This window comes from Thamnophis elegans, chromosome 9 (genome assembly GCF_009769535.1).
Source record: "Thamnophis elegans isolate rThaEle1 chromosome 9, rThaEle1.pri, whole genome shotgun sequence".
In the NCBI taxonomy this organism is placed as follows: Eukaryota; Metazoa; Chordata; class Lepidosauria; order Squamata; family Colubridae; genus Thamnophis; species Thamnophis elegans.
In genome coordinates this window covers 49,021,222-49,041,438 of record NC_045549.1, presented here as the reverse complement: position 1 = coordinate 49,041,438, position 20,217 = coordinate 49,021,222, and the positions used below count along the sequence as shown (strand labels likewise).

Below are 20,217 nucleotides of genomic sequence, written 5' to 3'. Positions count from 1 at the left end.
TTTCAAACTTTAAAGAGAGACCAAAAGGAATATTTTATAAGAATCCTACTGGAAAGGACATAATATGGAAATCTTTTTATTGTTTTAATTATTGGATTTAGTCTGAGATCAGGTTTCACTAGTACAATATTACATTTTCTTTTATTATTGGGAATTAAACTCGCTTCAGCATAAAAACATGAACCTTTATTACTTGGCAGAGGTTAGCTTTTCTCTTCTGTTCTGGCCCAGTTCTTAAAGTTAGTGGTTGTGAATAACTTGCTTACTTAACTTGTTTTCTTTTGTTAATGATTATGTTTTTCTACTAAGCACTAATCTTTAAAGGTAAGAATAGATTGTTAACAGCCTTTTGTCAGTAGCTGTAAACATAGAGGAAATATATTTTATGGGAATCTTGCTTGAATGAGTTTTGGTCTACAAGCTTTTAGGCTGCCACATAGGAATGCATTCAGTAAAATGCCAAATCTGTATAAAAAATAAAAACCAGCCACACTGTTTGGAATATTGTTGCTTTAGTATATTTAATAGTGCATTTGGCCCATGCTGTATATTCCTAAAATTTGAATGGGAGTTTACTAATTCATTATGCAGTTATTTTTTAAAAATAGTTTAGAGTAACTAATATATAATTGCATTGTGATCTGGTTTTGTGTCACTGGAATTACAATTTCATATTTTTTCTGCAAATCTGTATTGTTGGTAAGTTTATCATATGTGTTTAACTCATATTACTTATGCAAAATCCCTAGGATGTTAACAGATTATAAAAAAAGGTTATATTTTTGAAATAGTACAACATTGCAAAATGATTTAATCTAATCATCGATAATGAAACTGATATGAATTTCTTTGGGGGTGCTAGAGTTACTTGTGTTGGGTCAGGACATTGTAAAATAGAATGTTCCATCTCCCTAGCCTGGTGGCAAAGCCTGCAAAATTAACAGTGCAAAAATATATGGTGTCTGGGGGGGTGGGTGAGAAAAGAGCAGGTGACACATCAACTATGAGTAATACTCTATAATTGTTAAGAGTATATCAGAAATTATATAAAGCAAACTTAATATATGATGCTGTAACTGAAAAAGTAATTTTAGCCTCATTCTGAATTTACTTGTGTCTTTTGTCTTTCTGTATATTGGTTGTGGAGGAATGAATTAATGTTCTAAATCCTGGCCATTTTTATAGGCCTCTTTGGGGCAGGAAATATATAGGAAGATGCCTTGCATAAAATTGACAGACTGAATACAAATGTTTTCTTTGTCACTCAAAATGTTATACAAAAGGGAGGGTCTTGATTTTTCAGACTTCCAAATTGTGTTTGTCCTGTTACTTAGCCTAATTGCTATTAATATGATTGCAATTTTATTTCAGAAAGTTCTTGGAAGAAGAAAAAAAAGATAGTTAGGGAGTGATCGTTAGGTAGGTCAATAATGTTAAAATATACATGCAAATCATTTTTTCTTTTCCCTAAATCTCCAAGTCATTCTATCTGTGAGATTTTTTTTAAACAGGAACAGCCCTAGAATACCTTATAAAGGTAGTGAATATAGAAATATCTAAGATATGTGTTCTGATAGGTTATGATTTTCAATTAGCATTTGGTAACATTTCATTTTTAAACATGGTTTTCCTTTCACTAATATAGATATCTGAATGTTGTGATAAGGTAAATATTCGATAATAACGTTTTGATGCCTTTTCAGAAAAACAATAGAAAGCACACGTAGTCATTACGATGGCCAATGAGCCCAATATTTCTGTTGCTAACCGGGATACTTGTTAAGTGAGTTTTGGCCCATTTTGCAACCTTTCCTAATACAGTGCAGTGAATCACTGCACTTGTTAAATTAGTAACACAGTTGTTAAGTGAATCTGGCTTCCCCATTGACTTTGCTTGTCAGAAGGTTGCAAAAGCTGCTCTCATGTCCCCAGGACACTGCAACCATCATGAATCAGTTGCCGAGCATCTGAATTTTGATCCTGTGACCATGGGGATGCTGCAGTGGTCATAAATGTGAAAAACAATCATGTCACTTTTTCCAGTGAATTATGTGACTTTGAACTGCCATTAAATGAATTATTGTAAGTTGAGGACTTTTGCCCCATTTTATGACCTTTCTTGCCACCATTGTTAAGTGAATCACTGTAGTTAAGTTAATAACATGGTTGTTAAGTGAATCTGGCTTCCCCATTGACTTTGCTTGTCAGAACGTCACAAAAGGTGGTCATATGAATGCATGCCAGTTGCCAAACGTCCAAATTTTGATCATGTGACCACGGAGATGCTGCAACAAATGTGTGTAAAATGATCATAAGTCACATTTTTCAGTGCCGTTCTGAGCAACCACTTTGTAGAGCTTATTCATGTTTATTTTATGTTGGAAATAGAAATTTTCCATAGAAAAACTCACTGGCTTTACTTTTTCAAAGGAATAAAGAGTAGAACAATCAACATGTTTGGTTTTTGTATTTTGAGACAAATTTTGAATAGTCTCATTAATTGTATAACTTAAATCTAGTAATATATATATATATATATATATATATATATATATATATATATATATATATATATATATATATATATATATATATATATCTTTTATTTTCTTTGTTCTTTCTCATATCTATACCAAGTATTGGTATCCGGTTATTGGCTATTAGTTCCATTAAAGACTTATTTGGAACATAAGGTCCATTCAGATAGTTTTGTTTTGTTTTAAAACAAGAAGCTAGGGTTTGAGGTGAAAAAGGGTTTACCTCAGTTAAAATGTGGAAATGCTGGTGCTCAATTTAAGGAATAAATTATTGTCTAACCTTCCAGATTTTGGAATATTTATCTGGACAATAGAAAAAAGTTTAATAAACATTTTACTTTAAATCAAAATAAAAAGTTGGTATCCATTTTATTCTACAGCTGTGTAATGCATGCATTTGAATAAAACCAGTTAATCAGAAATGAGGGATTCAGCATATTTTGTATGACAGAAGTTACCTTTATTGTGGAAGGTTGTGAATCACTAAATGTATTCATGATGAGGAGTACGATAGAAATAATACATTAACAGATCTTTAATATAAGTACTACAGAATCCCCTGCATTAAAGAAAGATACTATAATGAAGAAAAAGCAAGCACCAAATTAAAATTATCTCACCAAGATTCCACTTCCGAGAGTGAAAGTATGAATAGTTTTGTGGTTAGATTGTCAGATGGAGAATTAGATACACTTGTCACCTCCAAATCATTGTTGGTGATATTTTAATCAGTTTTTTGCTGTAAGCCTGCCCAATCTCTCAGTCATTGTTAGAATAAAGAAGGAATATGTATAGTGCTACAGCTCCATGAAGGAAGGATGAATACAAATAAGTCAATAAAAATGTTACTTAAAAGGGGCATTAGTCTTGCTTGATAGCTTTAATTATAATTACTGATTCTAGACATCACCTATTCTTTATTCCAAGTTGAAAGCTAGGTAAGGCATAACCCATAGGATAGAATAAAAATGAATGCTTCCTGTGCACCTGGTCTATTATCTAATGTTGGAAATTATCCTCTTTCCACATTTTGCTTAGTTTAGCTGTATAACTTGCAAAGTGAGTATATGCTCTTCTAGGATGACTTGAAGTTGCCTTGGGCAAACAGCTTGCTGGCGAATTGCCTTTGTTACAATGATGTGTCTCTATTTGTGTGTGTGTAGAAAAGTACAGTATGCAGTGAAGTGACAAAGGAAAAACACTTTTTAAAAAATCAAAGTCTGGACAGAAAAACAATTAAAACAAAAAAAATGCAAAATAAGAGAATGAACACAAACAAATGTTACTGGATAAGAATTACAATTGTAGCCTGATCCATAGTAATTTATTGTCTGAAAAGGCAAGTCTGTAACAGAGCTTATGATAGTTTGTATTTATTTGTTATTTATTAATTTGTCAAACATGTACAAGATAGCAGGTATAAATATAAACATGGATATAAATGAAAGAAATGAATACAAATAGATGGGGATAGTAGGACAGGGACGTTAGGCACCCTGGTGCGCTTATGCACACCCCCTTTACAGACCTCTTAGGAATGGGGTAAGGTCCACAGTAGACAGTTTATGATTGACCATATCATATGGGAAAAAATAGTCTTTCAAATATTGTGGCCTCAGAACAGGTGACCCTACACATTACAGCAGATTTTTGAATTCTAGTAAGATGTATGTTTGAGTTAACAGCTTTGATGTCCTATTTTGAACAAGTTGAAATGCCCGGTGCTTTTCAAAACTCACCTAATGTATAATGTTTTAGTATCCCTGATTGGATAATTCCATAGCAGGATAATTGTGAAGGATTATCTCATTCCAGGAGACAATTAGAACAAATGCATTAACTAAAGTTAATAAAAGAAGTTATGCTGAAAAATTCACTTGGGAATTACAGTAATTGATGAAGTAGATCTAAAAGTATTCTAATCTTCTGTTGGGAAGGTTTAAGGATGTGAAAATAAATACCTCTTAATTTGTTTCTAGCCAGTAGGTCTTTGGTTAGAAAGGTAGAGTATTACTATCGGGAAGCTTACTGGTAGATACATGATGAATCTAGATTTAACCACTCAGTGCTTATTCCCCCCTCCCTTCTTGCCTTATGTAGCTTATAAGGAATATATTTTGTGGAGTAATATTTAGTTTTATAGTGAAAATGAATGGTAGGGACTTTGGTGTTCTCTGAGCTTGGGTTTTTTTCTTGAAGATATTTCATTACCCAAATAGCTAACATTGTCAGTGGTAGAAGTGGGTGGGGTTTGCTCTCTGTTTATATACAGTGGGCTGCTCTGTCAGTGTTGGTGGGAGGTGGTGTTCTCCGACGTGCTGATATGAAAATCCAAAGTATGGGTATTGACTCTGCCTTCTTCTTTTTAGAGACTGAAACAAACATGTTGCATAATGGCCTTATTGGAATAGTAAATTAGAGGACAGAATCCATAGGATAAGGGTATTTAAGTATAATATTAAAAAGTTAATATCTTCTGTTTTTAAAGGTGACTTGAATGAGAACTCAAGTGTGTTCACATATATACTTTGAAGAATATATGGTTATTTGATCAATGATATCTCAGGAAGTGTGTTCAAATTATGAGATAGGCTGGGAACTATAATTGTAGCCCGTGACTCCCCCATCTATTTTAACTGTATTATTTCATGCCATTGAGCAAATGGTTTTTATTATAATGTTCTATAGTTTCTTAATAATCTGGTTACTGTTATATCAGTTGATGGATTTTTTACACATTGTAAGAGCTTAAAATACATTGGTCTTTTTTCCTTCCTTTCATTATCTAATTTTAAATTTTTTGCTTCCATAAATAAAAATAAGCTATTCTATTTAGAAGTATACTTTGGGCCAACATGAATAAACATTTTCTCTTCGACTAATGCAATGATGATAACACTTCTAAATGTGTTGGGGAACAGTATGAATGCCCCAAAGGTGCTTTTTCAAGAGGCAACTGGACTTTCTGGTTTTTCTTGAAAGACGTTTTGCTTCTTATTCAAGAAGTTTCTTGAAGAGCTGAAGAAGCTTCTTGAATAAGAAGCAAAATGTCTTCCAAGAAAAACAAAAAATCCAGTTGCCTCTTGAAAAACCACTGTTGGGACAACTATGACCTGGATGACTGAGAATCTCCATAGACAAACAGTGTGAATATTTTTAATATGATAATCTATACATGATATTTAGAAGAGCCAGTCTGGTAGACTGGCTAAGGCATCAGGCTAGAAACTGGGAGACCATGAGTTCTAATCTCCTCTTGAGCACAAAGCCCGCTGGGTGACTTTGGAGCCTGTCACTTTCTCATCCCTAGGAAGAAAGCAATGGCAAACCACTTCTGGAAAACCCCAGGGATCTGTTGAGGCAACCTCCAAGAATCAGATACGATTGCAAGGAAGAAAAAGTATGATATTTGAAGTTCAGGATTTTGCTGTCTGTGCATTGACATTGACTCAAAGATTACATGCTGCCTCCTCCATGACATTTTTCAGGATTTTATCTTTTCTTCTTCCTGATGACTATACAATATAAAAATTTTGCCCCTCCAGAATTTCTGAGGATGATGTAAAATTACTGTTGCTAAGTACTGGTATAATTATTTTTAGTATATCAATCACTTGCTTACCAATAAATGTTTGCATTTAACAATATTAATGGCTTGTTCTTGGCTTGTTTCTCTTACTGGTCTGTATGGATGTAGCAACTGAGAGCCTGTCAAACAAGTGTTGAGATACAACTTAACAATCATAAGAAATAAAATATCCTATATAAAGTCTATTTGAATTTCCATGAATATTATTGAACTCACTAGACAATTATGCTGCAAGTAGATCAGGCAGCAACTGGTGGAGGGAGGGATGACACTAAAACAAAAAGCAAGGTATTTTCTGAAGGATTTGAGTCTAAGAATACTCATCTAAATGTCTGACAGGTGAATGAAGTTGATTTATTGCAGGGCTAGGCAAGTTCTAGGCTGAATGTGAGCACTAGTTCCTTGAGATAGTTTAAAATGTGATGCCTGGTCCCCCCCCCCTCAAAAATAAGGAGGTGACTTTTAGAACAAGATGGTTTTATCCCAAATTGTATTGTTGAACTTTTTTGATCATCATAAATATTTACATATTTATTTGAAACCATTCCTAAATGGTAGTTCTTGATTGCTAACAATGTAAAGTACAAGTGTAGGTGAGGCCACCTGTTTTTCTTTAACAGTTTTCTAGCATGGCTGAAACAAAGGAAAGGCCTTTCATCAGAATGTTTATGTCTGAGGAAGCGAGGTCAGTCATAAGGACACACCTCTTAAATACTAGTTTTAGATTCTCCATTTCAGGTTCATCAAAATTCCTTTCTTCTTGCAATTTCGTCCATTTTTTCCTGCTGATTTCCAATTCTAATTACAGTTTATTGTGTCCTGTAGCTATATCCTTATATTGGATAGTTAAGAGCAGAATTAAAGGAAATATCATTTTCCAGTGATATCATTGTAACATTGAATACTAGAATAACAGAAAAACAGAGTTGAAAGGTATCTTGGAGAGCTTCTAATCCATCCCCTGCACAAACAGGGAAACCCCATACTATTTCAGACAAATGGTTGTGCAATTGTTTCTTTAAAACCTTCAGTGTTGCATATTATATTATTATATGTATAAAATACAATAGATAAGGTGATATGAATCCTTGGGGGCAATAAGGATAAGAGATAAGATAATCAATAATATCCTTTACTACAGAGGTATTCAACCTTGACTACTTTAAGATGGCTGGCTGGGGAATTTTGGGAGTTGAAGTCCACAAGACTTTAAATTGCCAAGATTGTTCACCAATGCTTTAGTACATATTTCATACAAATTTGTTGAAAGAGCATCAGCATTTTTCATTAATTTAATAGTTATAATTTAACAGTTTTTGAAGGGATGAGATTGCATCTAAATACGCAGTTTGGTCAGATTGGAGGAGATTTATTTTACCCCAAAAGTATTTAATTGAGCTAAGACTCTTGAATCTATTGGAGAAACTTGGGCATTTTAAAAAATAGTTGTTCTGCTGAATGTAACCAATAGATATTGTACTCTGAGAAGCCTTTATTATTGTAATACTATTCTTTTATCAACATTGTTTATGACTGTAAGTCAATGGATAAATTCTATTTAAGCAGATATAAAAATATTGTGTGATTCTAACCTAGGATGTTTTGCATAATTAATCATAATTCCTTAATTTTAATTGCCAAATCATTATATATCAATTTTTGTTTCTTTTTCATGAAGCATAAGCAATATTTTCAATTTTTAATTTTGCAGAATACAGTATGTTTATGTAAAAATAATTAAAATATTGTTTCATCTGATTTATAAAAAATGAATATTTTAATAAAGTTGCATTCATATACTAATGTCAAATAGCAAAAGAACTTTTTATTGAAGTAATTGAGACAGATCACTAACTGTAATTAACTGTTCTCTAAACTAAAATATGGGCAAAACAATTACGTAATACATCTAGGTGATTTTTAATTGGATTGTAATAGTTGATAAAGGCAATCTTATTTTCAAAATATCTATTAATATTTTTTAAATGGATCTGACTTGCTTATTTCTTATTCCACAACAGGTTTGAAGACCTTGAGGTATATCCTACACACACACATACACACACACACACACACACACACACACACACAGACCTCTTAATAGAGGAGAATATAACTTTTCAGCTGAATCTTTTTTAAAGAACAAGCAGAATTTGGCTACATGTTTGTTCCATTCTATTAAACTATTGGAATGCTCATAATTACAATTTTGTTTGACTTGCATAAGCGAGGTTTTTGTTCTGAACGTCTTCAGTTCAAGGTTCCCTGCTACTAGAGCTTTCTGTGTTGTTCAGTTGAGGATATAAAAATCTTCTTCCTTCATGTTAAACATACTCTGGGTGGAAAAGTACTGGCAAAGAGTACATGGTGACAATTCACACATATTTGGGTGAATTCTTGAGTTAGGACTACAGTTGAAGAACAGGCACTATTTCAACCTGCAAAACATATTTTTTAAGAAAAAATCATAGTCCTATGAGTTACTGAGAGTAGAAATTTGTCAGAGTTGTATGTTAGCAGAATTTCCATAGTATACTTTCTGCCATTACATAAACTTTAATATACTAGAGAGCTGTTGCACAATAAACAGCTAGGAATAGTATAAATTAATAAAAAGGGAACTTATTCATAGGATTATTTATATACCTTACATAAGGTCTTGTAAACTTAATTGTATCAAATACAGCTCTAATCTTTTTCTGTGATGAGGTTCTGAAGCATATTTGAGAGACTAGTGCCAAAATATTGCCTGTTGGTTTATTAACAGACTGTAGGACTTGATTTAAACAAGGAGTGAATAGCCTATTTTTTACTTCCTTTGTTAAAGACCTGAGAGCCCCTTTGACGTAGATTAAAAACAAGCTAACTGTTATCCAAGCCTTAAGTAGACTTGCATATTGTAGTGAATATGCAGAACTTCCATTTCAAGTTCAACGACTGAAAAGGTTAATGAAAAGTGACAACCCATCAGTCCAGTTAATGGACAGAAAATCCAAAGCCTGGGAAATAAAATGCCTAACAGCCAGTCAGATGAGCAGTTTTCCCTCTTGGGGACTCACTTACAAGAAAGAAGAGCAGTGTCCATTTTTCCTTCTCTTTTGGTCTCTCCTTCCTCCACATATCCAGATTGGTTGAAAGATAAGAGCCATGTTCCAGCCAGCAGCAACTTGAGAAGAGCAGGGGTGTCAAACTCAATTTCATTGAGGACTGCATCAGGGTTGTGTTTGACCACAGAGGGCTGGGGTGTGTGTGGTGTGTGGCCAGGGTAGGCGTGGTCATGGTGAGTGAGGCTTGGATGGGCGTGGCCAGGGTGGGCATGACAGGACTCATGTTGGGGGGGGCACCTGTGATGGCCAAGTCCTAAGGCAGAACTTTTCTCACTCATTATATCTTTCTTCCTTCCTCTCTCCCTTCTTTTTCCTCCCTCTTCATTCTAAATTTCTTATTCCTTCCCCTCTTTCCTTTTTCTTCTTTGTTCTCTTCTCATCTTTTCTTTCTCTTTCTTTTTCTTCTTTCCCGCACCTTCTTGCATGCTCAAATGCAAAAGGGGAAACATTTTTCCTTTTGTTTTTTATTTTAGTTTTGATAATCCTCTTCCACCCAAAACATTTTTGGTCTGGGCAGCCTCCTGCAGCAACCTGGCAGTAAGTCAAGGACTACCTGTACTCTGTTCATGGGACCATTGCTTGCTCAAAGAAAGGGAGCAGAAATTGAATCAAACCTTCTGATTCTAATGCAGAATCTGTTTTGATATTGTACACTTCCTAAGTGAAAGACTATTCACACATAGTTCATATCATACTGGCAGGACAATTGTATCATAAGGGTTATTTTAAAATCTTTTGCTATGTATCCTTGAGCTTCACAGGATTAATTAACTAAATTATGTGAAAGATTAATAGATTAATATTAGATATTATAACATAATGCTACATTAAAGGCCAAAGAAATCTTTTACTATTAAAAAGGAAATATATTTTCCATATTTTATATCACCAATTATGATATAGTCTGGAATTAACATAAAACCTAAGAAGAAAATAGAATCTGAATAAAATCAAAAATAAATCAAGTCTTTATTACAGCCCTAGGTCAGCATAAATAAAAACCTAAAATCAGGGTGAAGAAAAATTAGTATCAAACTTCCCCTTACAATTAAAATGGTCAGTCAACTTACCTATAGTTCCCAGCTATCCCAAGGTGCTTTCTCAAAATTACTGGACAAAATCATCAAATGTCAGTCGGTAGTGCGACTTTGGTCCTTATGTTGGGATATTGGAAGTTTCAAGGCTGAAGAATGGTCACAGTTGCCTCCTAAAGTTCTTCTGCTTCTGAAAAAAATAGGCTTAAGAATTTTGGCTAAATTTGTTGAGATGCTGTCATTGTTTTCTGTAGCCCTTCAGAAGACTCCTGAACCCTCAAAACTGCCCAAAGCCTTTGTTAAAATACTTAAAAATAGAAAAAATGTTTGAAAGAATTAACAAAGGCATTGATTTGATGCCTGTAAAATGCCAATCAAGTATTTCAGGAAAGACATTGCACAGCTAGAATACAGCCAGTCATCTTTTTCCTAATAACCAACTTCTGTACCTCATTTGATGAGTCGAATGTCAATTTATTCTCTATGAGTAAAACTGAACCTGAAGGATATTTGTTTTTTAAGCAGATTCCTTAAGAGTCATCAGATAAATTCTATTGCCATTTTCCTGATGTATAAATTGCATTCCTCAGTATAGAAGTCTTTCATTAGGTGAAATGATGAAAAATAGCTAAGAGGCTCTCTTAAATTGAAAGAGATCTTCAGTCCTCCAAGAGGGTAACATTTTCCCAGAGTATCTCTATTTAAATGAACAATTGATAATTTCTATAAAAATAGACATTTCTGTTTATGCAAAAATGCATACACATTTGGGATTTTTTTGAGACATGGACAGTGTAGTAGGATTCATACAATTAAAAAAAAAACCTAAAAAATTACAAACTAAAAAGAGCACACTATTTCAATCATGCATTTGCCCAAAAATATGAATTGGCTTCATTTGATGTGATTGGATGAAATCTTCACCTATTTAAGAACCTGCTGACTTATTCCATGTCCAAAAGCATGAAACCTACAGATACTTGCACATGCACACACACTAACAATCAGTAGCAGTGGCAACCTTGCAAAAGGGAGGAATGTTTTCTAAAACTCTTGCTGTTCTTTGTCCACTGAACATGTTCAGTTGATCTTGTACCTTAATAAGTAATGCATTTATTAGGTTAATAAGTATTTTGGATTCAGTCCATTTACATATATACATGTCCTTAAGATATTTTAGCGCATAATTCTGTATAAGCCATGCATTTCCTCCATGTGTTTGCATATTCTCTTTGTTGTAGCTATAAGGTTGTTTTAGATTTTCCTGTCAGAGTCATTTAAGGTTTTATTTCTATTGTTTCAAGTTATGTAATCCAATATATGACAAGAAATTTCACTCTGAAAAATTCTCAGTTCAAAAGAATTATTATTGTTGTTATTTCTTTTTCTCGACAGAGAGTATGGATATCCCATAAATATATTCTGGCTAAAAATAATATATCTGAAATATTTCATTTTTAAATTTCACATTGCAGTGAATTAGTTTGTAAACTCAGTTCTGTAATCAGCCTTCAACTTCCCTGCAACTACAGCATAAAGCTTTCCAAACACCCATATCATATATATTTATAGCAGTCAGAGAGTCAGACATTCTCTATTTAGTGAAATTGTGCATACTCCAAAGGAGCAGTTTGTTTATTCTTTAGCTTTGCGTTTTTTCTTTCTTCATTTGGTCCTATAGTATTTTCAATTTTATTGTGAAAAATAGAGTGGGGGTGGCATACTAACATTATTACTGTTGACTGTGTTGGGACAAATACTACTTTAAAGAAAAGCTACAGGTAGATCCTATGGATTTTGGAGGGAAAGTTGAAGTCCTTAGACTCAGATGGGAATGCTCATTCATTCCTCCAGTCCATAGAAGACATCCACTGCAAGTGAATGACCAGCTGTGCAAATGGTACCCAAGGGAGGGATTTGGTTTCTAGGTTGCACAAAGAGCTAGTAAAAAAGGTGTTTGCCCAAAGCATAATGAGCCTAATCACAAAAGATATAACTGAACATTGACTTATACAGTTCATAGCTTTCACTGTTTGATTCAAACTAGAAAACAGATGTGTAGCTGGTTTTACTTCAGATGAGTGCATTAAAAGTTTAATTGTACAATTAAAAATCTCAAACACAAATCAAAAGAAAGGAAATAGCCCAGGGTATTAATCTGGCTAATAAAATAGAGTTTAGTCTAATTCTCATTTACTCTGATTGCTCATCCCCAGCAAGGTGTTTGCATGGTCAAATTGTTTACTGTTTTATTACTTTTGGAATGAGGTAGTGCCATTTGCCTACTCTAGCACCATTTTAGATGTGCCAGGAATAACTGATTCAACCACTTGTGCCTTCACTGCCATTCTTTCGCAAAACTTACTGGGAGTAAGGTATTGGAAATTGGTTAAATTGAGAACACTTCTGCCATTTATTCTCCTAAACCAAGTGACAGCAAGATTGATAAATCTGTCTTCTATCAGTGGTTCCTCATCAAATTGAATAGGGGCTACAAAATTCTCTCCTGGGACTTCTGGTTTTCAATGTTATTAGTAATTTGTAATTGGAGTTGGTATGAACGCTCATTAATTTTATAGATCACACAAAGATGGAGAGGAGAGAAACTTCCAGAATTTTTTAAAAATCAAATATGCATATACATACACATACACAGAGAAAATGTAGATTTCTTCACTTAGGACAGTGATGGCTAACCTTTTTGTCCTTGCATGGTGAAAGTATGTGTACGCGTGTACGCACCCATAATGCAATGCATTCCCCCCTGCATGCCCTGCGCATGTGTGCATGACCCCCCTGCATTCCCCGCACATGTGTGCACAACCCCCTGTGCCTCATTTTGGGCCTAGCAGACCCCCCTATAAGCCTCCTGGAACCAGAAATGGGCCACAGGGGGCGCCACACACCCACATACCCTATTTTGGGTATAGCAGGACTCCCTGCAGCCTCCTGGAATCAAAAACGGGCCATGGGGGTGCCATACCCCTGGACCCTGTTTTGGGCCTAGCAGGTCCACCTGAAGCCTCCTGGGAGAAAAACAGGCCGTGGGAGCACTTAACCCCCCCTGTGGCCCATTTTGTACCTAGCAGGCCTCTCTGAAACCTCCTGAGATCAAAAGCGAGGCGCAGGGGGGATGCCACACTCCCCTCCTCGCAGCCAGTTTTGGGCCTAGGAGGACTGCCTGAAGCCTCCTATGACCAAAAATGGGGGGGGGCGTGCTCCCCATCACCACCCCACCCATGCACATGCGCCCCCTGTGCATGCACACGCCTCTCCCACATGCGCAGCAGACACCTAAACAGTGGGCAGCAGGAGACACATGCATATGCATGGTGGAGCTGAGTTGGCCAATGGCTCACGTACCTGCAGAGAGAGCTCCGTGTGCCACATGTGGCACACATGCCATAGGATCACCATCACGGACTTAGGAAATGGAAAGAAGTTGCACTGGTGTAAAAGGAGATAAGTGTTTGTCTAGGACACTTGTGAAAAATATCTTGGAATGGTGTTGAATGAATCAGCAGTGTTATATATCCTGTTTTAGGTTTCATCCATAGAAATCTGATTTTCAAGTTAAAGAAAGTAATAATTTCATCTCATTTTACACTGGTCAGACTAGGGGTGGCACTATAAGAAAAAATCAGTGCAATTGAAATAGCTTCAAACAAAGGCAACAAGTGTGAACCGAAGAAAGATACTAAATCCTATGAAAAGAGACTGAAGCAATTGGACATAATTTTCCTTGAAACCACAGGGGGATCTAATAGTACTTTACCTGTAAACGTGTTCCCCATCATTCCAGAGTATAAGATACAAATTTTTTAAAGTTTTTAAAAATCTTCAAATTTTAAGATTCCTATGGAATGTTAGAAAAATTTTCAATAGCATGCTCAGTTCAGGAGTGGAACCAGTTATACAATGAGATATACTATCCTTCACTGGATATAATGATTTTTAGTTTACATGATAATTTTTTGGATGTTTTAATTGAGATTCCTGTTCTGAATAGGAGATTGATTGGAAGTGAAGCCCTGAAAAAGTTTTTTCTAAGTTTTCTGGATTTTGGTATGGAAAACATATTACTGAAGAATTACATAATTTCCTAAGAATCTGTAGATGGGAGGTATTTCAGGATATGCCAAAGAATATCTAACCTTTTAAGACATACAGACAAAGCCATGTTAAAGATTTTATATATGATGGCAGGGTGAATAAATTTATGTTTGGACATTTAATTAAGTCATTGATTTTGTGAGTGTGTCACTGTAATAACTATTTGCTCATAACCACAAGAATGTAAATCTACTTTTAAGGGAATAGCATTGTGTGTGAACATATGTAATACTGTCCAGTTCTACTCTAAATGGTATTGACTCAAAATTATAGAATTAATATATGAAGAAGTAGAAATTTTATTTTCATTTAGTAGCTGATAGAATGCTATTTTGATGTGTTGTGTCAAGTACAACTACTCCGAAGAACATAATGATGAGCTGATGAAAATACCTAATTACTTTTTGTTCTGCATGCAAGAAAAACTCTTGTACTAGGCATTTCTTCATTGACTGAAAATCAACTTTGTTCCTTTGTATTATTGTTTATGCTGAACTGACTTACTTATTATCCAAGGTTCTCCTCCCAGAAAGTGTGTAGGTTTCTTGTCTGTCCATATTCGGTTTAAATAATTTTCATTGCTCTGCAAATCTAGGATTATTTTTCTGTCTATTAGCAACTTCCCATAAGCTTTGTTTCATATAACAATGTTACATAGATATGAATATTGAACACAAAGGCCTCTCCTCCAAGCCAGCCACTACATCAGCCTTCAACCAGTGGCCACTTAAGAAAGCATTTGCAAAATAGCTGGCATGCTACTGCTGACCACAGAAATTTAGATCAAATTTGGATGGAAACAAAGTGGGTTCTCTGTCTCTTTGCTGCCATCTATGGTCCTCTGGATGATTGCAGTCCAATTCTATTAACCCTAAGAAAGAAACATCATCATCATCATTTTATACATTAAACATGAAACTCAGTAAACTGAACATTCAAAAATGCCTCACAAATACCATTGACTGGTGCTGATCGTTGCTGCCAGAGTCCTAGATATAAACCAAGTACTTTTTTAAGATGTATGATGTTCCGAGTAGCACAGTTTTTTACAGTTCCACTGGTATTTTCCTAACTCTGTTGGTGTACTCTCTCCTGACAATAGTTTTTACTTCTCCATGCTTGATGTTATCCAACTGCAGAATGCCTAAGTATTTATAGGCTTCATTTTCGTTGCATTTAATTAGTTGGCCATTGGGCGTTTCAATTCCCTCACATGTAGTGATTTTGCCCCTTTTATGGATACAGTGGCGCATTTTTCCATGCCAAACTGCATTGAAATATCAGTGCTGAATACTCGGACTGTGTTTGTCAGTGATTGAATTTCTATTTCTGACTTTCCATAGAGTTTCAAATCATCCATATATAATAATTTTTTTCAGCTTCTTTGGCTGTTTGGTAGCCTAATTTCATTTTTTTAAGATTACTGATAGTGGGATCATCGTGATGATGAAGAGAAGAGGTGAAAGTGAATCACCCTGGAAAATTCCTCGCTTGATATTAACCATTCCATAGTTCTCATTCCCTACTGCCAACTCAGTTCTCCATTGTTTCATCGCCTTTTCAGTAAAGGATGTAATATTTTTCCTAATGCCAGTTGTTTCTAAGCATTTTATGATCCAACTATGTGGCAATGAGTCGAATGCCTTTTTGTAATCAATCCAGACCATATTCAAATTTGTTTTTCTGTTCTTATTTTCTAATATCATTTTATCAATTAGGAGCTGATCTTTTGTGCCCCTGCTCCTTCTTTTGTTGCCTTTTCACTCTACTGGCAAGATGTTATTTGTTTCCAAATAATCCATAATGTTATCTGCAATAATGCCTGTGAGTAATTTGAAAGTTGTTGGCAAGCATGTTATTGGTTTGTAGTTTTCAGGTGTTGTTCCTTTAGTTGCATCTTTCTAAATCAAGTATGTTTTTCCAGTTGTCAATCATTCATCAATTTGACCATTTTGTAAAATTTCATTCAGTTGCCTGGCCAATATTGCATGTAAACTGGTCAGATATTTGAGCCAGAAACCATGTAATTGGTCATTTCCAGGTGATGTCCAATTCTTTACTTTTTTTACTCAATTTTTGATTGTCTCAGTTGTTATTTCTAATACTTGCATTTGTTTGTTGCCAATGCTTTTCTCAAAGTCATGTATCCACTTTGCTTCCTTATTGTAGTCCTTTGCATTTTCCTACAATTCTTTCCAGAATTCAACTGTGGCCTGCTTTTCTGGTTTTTCACTTTTGGTGTCACCATTCACAATAAGACTTTGATAAAAATGCCGTTGGTCTGATTGAAATTGCTGATTTTGTTTATATCGGATGATTCGTGCCTCATATCTTTCAATTTTTCTAGCTGTTGCTGTTATCTGCTGTTTTACAATCTTTACAGCTTCATTGATGTTTCTTGTATCCAATCTATATCTTCTGATTAGCTGATCTATGATTTTACTGTTTTTAAGCCGTTGCTCATGCATGTTCTTTAAGTTGCTAGCATCTGCCCTTAATTTTTTGACTTTTTGTTCTAATCAGATTTTCCACTTTAGCTTCGATGCTTTTTCCCTTTTGTGACTAGGTGCTTTGATTTTAATGCCTAGTTCATTAGTGACTATTACAGCTGCACTGTACATTAACTGGTTCGTTTCCAAGATGGATCCCGATTCAATTGTTGAAAATACTGCATTAACCATTTTCATGATAGAAGCCAAAATTTTCTTAGGCACAGTTTTTAATGATGGTAAACGCTGCCTTTCCTCATTAGACAGAAAATGCTCCATGATCTTGTCCTTCAATTCTTTTTGTTTTTGAGTTAGTTCATCAGTTGGTTCAATGATAACTGGTTCTAGTGGTGGTGATGTTATTTCCTCCCCGAGAGCTTCTTCTGGGAGTTCTACTACAATGTCTTTAGTTATCAGTTATTTCCGTTTGTGATGTTGTTTTTTTAGTTTTGCAATATGCCTGAATTTCCTCAAGTTCAACTTCACTAAACACTTTATTTCGTATAATAAATCACCTTTGATCTGCTAGTCATTGTTCACTAACATTTGAATCTGGATATTGTTGTTTCCATAATTCATACATTCGCTTTAAATAACCTCTTTTTTGTGGCTCTGAGTTGTAGTAACAGGCCATTATGGCATGATTTTCATCTGCACTATATTTTTGTCATTTTGTTGGCTGGTCCACTTGAAGCCCACTTGTCGACAGATGTCCAGGACCCCAACATCCGCCGCAGCCCTTGTTAACCCGCGCGACGACCGATGCGGTATAAAATTTTTATTCGTTTCTTTCACCATGTTGTATGGGTTGGCAGGAGTTGATGTTATTATTATTGTTGTTGTTGTTATTATTATTATTATTATTATTATTATTTGGTTGATCTTTGGTGAGATTCACAGCCTTTGGGACTGGTTGGTAGCTCAAGTCCTAACCAAAGACCTAGGAACTGTTAAGATAATGTTGGAGGATTTTTGTAGAGTCAGAATGTTCAAGTCAGGTAAATTTAGAATTTTCAAATAACAAGGTAGCCCTTTAGATATTGCTCCAAGGGCTCCAATTAAAATTGGGAAATACATGATTTCTTTTTCCACAGTCGTTCAGCCTCAATTTGCAAGTCCCGGTATATTGTGATTTTTTTCTTGCTATTTATCATTATTATTATTATTTTGCTTTCTTAAAAAGAGATTTGACCTGGTCTTGGGAAAAATGGAACATTCTAGCATTCTCAGGATCTGACTTTTCCAGGATGAACAAATGTTTACACCCCTATCTGTTTTTAGTTAAATATTATTTTTTAATAATTCATTTCAGTGGGAATATTGTACTTCATTGTACTTCATTGTTTTTGGACAATGTGTTATACTTGTGTATTTTCTATTGCCAGTTAGTCTGATACTTAGAATTGAAATATATTTATTTTGGAATAGTAATAATGCTGAGTAAGATAAATCTTAAAAGAATGTAACTATAGAAAGGAAAACATGTCTAGGAGAAATCACTGAGTTTTTGAATAATAATTGTCCTGCATATGAAATTATTTTATACAGTCATAAATATAAAAAGTATACCTCATCTTTTATTATGTCTCCCAATAAAATTGAATGGCTTAAAGATTTAAATTGTCCCACATTTTTGAAACTTAGAGTTGTAATGAGATATGTCAAGCAGATGGCTTTTTTGGTTTGGGGGATATACAGAACTATCAGCTCTTAATTGCAGGAATATTTCCTTCTTTCCCTTTCCATCTCCCTCTTTCCCTCCCACTACAATTCCGATAATTCACTTTTAGCATAGCAAAAAATAAGGATGCATTGAGTTGCTCTTAATAAATTTGCAGAGTGATGGAGTTTTCAATGTATAAACTTCTGATTTGTGTGTGAAATGTGTTAAATACTTCTGATTACTTTGTCTATTTCTGAGTTGTTTTATAAAAAGTATATTTTCCATAATTTTTTTGGAAAACTATGTCAAAGACTTCTCCTTAAAGAAGCCATATGGTAATTGGTAGGAACTTAGTTTACGTTGTATTACAGGAAGAGTGAGCAAACATTTGTAGCCACAAATCTTGCGATGAGAGCTGCGTGCAATGTACTGATTAGTATTATTATGTGAACAGCATCTCTGTATCAATCCTGTTACAAAGGACAGAAGATACATATACTACTCAATGATAGGATGTAAAATCTCATGTGCCATTTTCTTACATTTCATAAGTAAAATAGCAATGTGTTGCCTCATAATTGAAAATATAGGCAAAAAGACCCAAGAGTACAATATTGGAAAATACACACTCAAGAGGGACAATGTTAGAAAGAACAGGGACCGATGAGCAGTGTAGATTTAAGGGTTTCAGATATTATTCTCAATGTGTCATTAAGATGAACATCAATCTTGTTGGTATGACAACTTCTTCATTCAGGTGTGCAGTATTTGGCAACAGAGTATACTAATGTGTTGTGGCCCGTCAGGAGCCGTTGGAGCTGCCACCAGACTCAGACAGCGAGGGGCCCTATGAGTCAGCCCTGGAGGATGTGGAGGACCCTGGACAGGGTTCCGACTCCGAGCAGGGCGCAGAGAGACTGGTTGACTACCAGGTGGCGCCTGAGCCTTGGATCAGTGGGGAGGAGACAAGACAGAGTGATCCAGAAACCAACAGTGAGTTGTTCCGGGATGCATGCCGTCGAAGGGCTCCTCGGCATCAAGAACAACTACGTAATTACAGGAGGTAATTATGCTCAGCTGATGGTCATTAAGCTCCTCTCCAGACTATAAAAGAGACTGCTTGTGCCACGCCCTTCTTGCAGAAGTCAACGCTTGGACTAAAGAGAAACAAACTTGGCAGGCTGGATTGCTGCCAGAGTTTGTCTGAATTGCTGCCATGGTTTGTCGGCCTTGCTGCCAACGTCCTTATCTGTTTGTTTACTTGGCTTTCAGCCACCGAGAGCCTGGTCTTGTTATTAAAGGACATTCTCATTAAGCGTGTCTCGGCTTTCATTACTGGACGGAGGAGGGGGTCAGAACACTAATGATTGTGCCATTATCATATACTATATCATATTTTGGCTTGTTCCTTTTATTTTTCTGATCAAGTTGTTCTGGTTTACAATTTTTGTCTGATTCCTTCAAGTGATTAGTGTTTTCCAAATGTAAGGCATCAGTCAAAGGTTATTCTCCAATGTTGGTGGAGATAGCATTCACATATGGCTTATCCTCACCTGTTATCCAATCGGACGGAGTCTGAAACTTTAATGTCCCTCCTCCTCTGGTAGCTCCACCCAGCTTTATGACTCAATCAGTCCAAGAGACTGGATGTGTTTAATTCTCTATTCTTAGGAAATCTATTCAAT

At 35.2% G+C, this 20,217-nt stretch overlaps 1 protein-coding gene across 2 annotated transcripts in view; it reads left to right on the top strand.

The window, feature by feature from the left end:
- STOX2 (storkhead box 2) overlaps positions 1 to 20,217 on the top strand; it is a 161,320-nt gene that overhangs the window by 83,329 nt on the left and 57,774 nt on the right. The window lies entirely within an intron of this gene.